Raw genomic sequence first — 1871 nt, 5'->3', positions numbered from 1 at the left:
GATAGTCGATAGTTGAAGTGTAACCGGAAGGTGTGATACGATTAGGACTCCACATGTTAATAAAAAACATTTTCTGTGCAATGTTACTTAGCTTTTATTAGACGTAGCAATTCCAAGATTGCTAATTCAGCAACGAAAGAAGTCAAAAGCCTTCAACTCTGCCTCATCATACCAACAGCGATCAACTCACTGTCCAACCTAGAGCCCCATTCGTCTGGTGCTCGTCTGACAAATAAGCAAAAAATTAGTGAGTTCATGGCCTGGTGTAAGATGAATGTGTGCACGTGCTAGCAAAGCCACACGCGGGTGAGGCTGTGGGCTTTCGGTGGTTGAGGCGCGGGGATGGGGGTGGCATAAGAGAACATGTTGGGTGCACATGTGGCCAACTAAACGAAAAGAAGTAAAGTAAGAGACAACTTCAGTCACAGTGTAATCCAAATTTCCCATAAAACCTCCGGACCAAACGCCTTGTTTCCTGATGTAGCTTCCGTATAGATGTACTAGTACTCAGTATGGCGGAACGCCGGGGTTGTTGCCGGCAGGGAAGTACCTGCAAACAGCCACGGTGTCGCGGCTGTTCCGGCAGGTGCGGCGGGCGCAGCCGAGGACTTGCGTGGTGTTCCACACCACCTGCGTGTAGGACCAGCATACCTTGCCGGGCGCGCACGCGTTGGCGCGGTGGTCGTACCACTGCCGCTGGGACACCCACGAGCCAGTGACGGCGGCGCCATCGTTGTACCCACTGCCCCAGTAGGTGTTCTGCCCGTAGACCGGCGGGGTTTCCCACTTCAGTGGCTCCAGCTTGCAGCGGATACCAAGCCGGCCCGCGTATCTATTGGCGTCCACCTCCAGCGACGGGTCCCACGTCAGGGGTGCCACGCCGACCTCGCGGCGCGCGTCGTTGTGCGCCTGCAGGAACTGCGTCGCCGTGCGCACGCTAGGGGCCGCGACGGCGACGCCGTTGTTGTTGATGAGGGCGAAGGCGAGACCAGTGCAAGCAACAAGATGGCGAGGCAGATGGAAGGAGACATGGTCATATGTTGCATCTGTGACTCTGAGCTCAGTTGATTTGGTGAGGTTTTAGAGGAATTGGCATGCTTATATAGGACAACACGAGGGGTTAACTTGCAGAAGCGTTTTGGATGGAAGTGTGCTGCGTATGCGTCAGTTTGGACTTCGGAGAATTAACATGAAGCGTTCATCTCCGAAATTAATCGCAAATTCACTGCTACCGAGAATTAACATGATACGACTTCCTTTATATTGCACAACTGACCTTCCTTCGGTAACAAAAAAAAAGTGAGGACAATTGAAATACTAAGAGCCTCTTCGGAAATGGTCTGGCTCCTTCAAATCCTTGACTCCGGCTCCTTCTCCTGAAATGCTGCTCCTTGTAAAAAATAGCCCTAGGAAAGAACTGTTCGACCCACAGCTCCGCTCCTGATTCACTCGCGGTGGGTGGATCAAACAGATACGAGCGAGTCATGTGGCCACTCTGAACCTTTTTCACTTGGTGGCGGCAGTTCCTTTGTAAATTTTATCAACTCCATGATTTTGAAGATCTAAGATGTGGGAAACAGCCGCTCCGCATAACCGCACTGCAACCGGCTCCACTCCGCGTTTTCAGCTCCGTGGAGCTTGAGCGTTCGGCGCCGCTCCACCATCTCCGGGATTGAAGTTGAGGAGCAGAGAGAAACCGAACACACCCTAAATTTGATCGGCCGTTTCGGAGTGGTAATTAAGGGCATCTCTAGCAGACCCTCTAAACATTAATCCCGCATCCTACTCTCTATCCTTAAAAAGCTGTATCTTTTAAAGAATTAATCTTTTCTTCACCTAGCAGATCCCCAAACACTTAGTCCTAAAAAAAT

The 1871-nt window shown here is 51.2% G+C and overlaps 1 pseudogene; it reads right to left on the bottom strand.

Moving 5' to 3' along the window:
- Positions 1–507: 507 nt before the first annotated feature.
- LOC109749814 (pathogenesis-related protein PRMS-like) lies at positions 508–1037 on the bottom strand (annotated as a pseudogene).
- Between the last annotated feature and the right edge of the window lie 834 nt (positions 1038–1871).

The sequence above is a fragment of the Aegilops tauschii genome, chromosome 2, assembly GCF_002575655.3.
Source record: "Aegilops tauschii subsp. strangulata cultivar AL8/78 chromosome 2, Aet v6.0, whole genome shotgun sequence".
Taxonomy (NCBI): Eukaryota; Viridiplantae; Streptophyta; class Magnoliopsida; order Poales; family Poaceae; genus Aegilops; species Aegilops tauschii.
This window is presented reverse-complemented; position numbering and strand designations above follow the sequence as displayed.